Below are 1,512 nucleotides of genomic sequence, written 5' to 3'. Positions count from 1 at the left end.
TATTTTCTTTTATTTAACTGAAAATATTAAATGACGATACATGAATTTAGAAAAAACTTCTTCTTGGCAAGCCTACCTTAAAAAAAAATAACGTTTAGTCGATCGGTAGGTACAATTTATATTCTTATCACTCGTCGGTATTCATGTATTTTTGAAACCCCCTAGTTTGTCTTGGTTATTCATCTTTTGGTATTATCCCGATAGATCTAAACTGTTTTGACATTTTAATTCTTTAGAATGTGATGAAGGAACATATGAACAAGACTGTCAGTTTAACTGCTCATCACGATTCTGCCGGTCACAAGATAAATGTAGTTACATAGATGGAGCTTGTGGCTGTTTTGATGGATATCAAGGAGTAGATTGTACTGTTAAACAAGCGAATACAGGTTAGACGATATACTTATTTAACTATCTACAATCAAATTGTTTGTCATCTTTTTAGATGGTCATATGTTTAGTAACAATTTACCAAAAAAACGCCCGGCCTTCTGTTTTAAGAATTCTGCGAAAATCGAAGATTAAAATTTGATCCTAGTAAGGAATAATTCTCATGTGCTCTTGTTAAGTGAATTACAGAATAAGTAATGCATAGAGCAGCAAAACTAAAGAGCTATATTTTAATATGAGCAAAAAAATATTCCTGTATTTCTTTTCTTTGTGATTTGCAGGAAATACATGTATAGATCACAGTTCGACTATAATTGGAATGATTTTGGGACTAATAAGTGGATTCGTAGCTGGATCTCTCGTGGTTCTGTTTTTTAAGAAACGAAGGTAAGTTGCGATATCATAAGTATTTAAATGTGAATTATGATTTTTTCGAAGGTTACTGCTCAAATTGAAGAAATCTATAGAAATGAAATGAAATGAAATGCATTAAGGAGCATCAGCACCAAACAGGCTATATAGCTCCAGAATACGTTAAAATAAAAAAAAAAATAAAACAATAAAACACCTATCAATATCACAGAAAGGTCACATAGTGACAACAAAAAAAGGCGATAAAAACACAGATCACAGAAGTCATTTAATGACTACAAAAACTACTAAAAACAATATCACAGGTAATACACCACATAGTGGTATTAAAAACAAAAAAAATATTTAAAACAAACAATGACTAATCTATTCAAAATTCAAAATCTCATAAAGAGAAGGTTGCACAAAAAGCTGAAATAAAGAAACAGCACGGTAGTAAGAAATCTAGAGAAATGTGTCCCTTAACTTATCTGAAAGTTTTAACTAAAAAATCCTGCCGTTCAATTTTAACACCAAAACTATTGAAAGGTTTTCTGTTAACTCGGTATGTGTGTTTGGTAGGTCGTGGATGAATTTAATCAAATTAACGCCTAATTTTAGAGAAACATGTCTCCTACGTATTCTAGCTGTTACTAGCTGCTTACTTCACAAATAGTACACTTTGTTTTAAAACGAATTCAGTTTGACCATCGATGTAATAGAATATAAGAATAATTTTCAGGTAAACTTTACGATGCTTTTGTTCATGAG

General features: G+C 31.0%; 1 protein-coding gene across 1 annotated transcript in view; it reads left to right on the top strand.

Moving 5' to 3' along the window:
* The window catches only part of LOTGIDRAFT_91483 (hypothetical protein), a gene marked incomplete at both ends in the record, with an annotated part of 42,817 nt that overhangs the window by 8,156 nt on the left and 33,149 nt on the right, over positions 1-1,512 (top strand). The gene's annotated exons all lie outside the window — the stretch shown is intronic.

The sequence above is a fragment of the Lottia gigantea genome, assembly GCF_000327385.1.
Source record: "Lottia gigantea unplaced genomic scaffold LOTGIsca_96, whole genome shotgun sequence".
Classification (NCBI taxonomy): Eukaryota; Metazoa; Mollusca; class Gastropoda; family Lottiidae; genus Lottia; species Lottia gigantea.
Note: the sequence above shows the minus strand (reverse complement) of the source record. Positions and strands in the feature narration are given on the sequence as shown.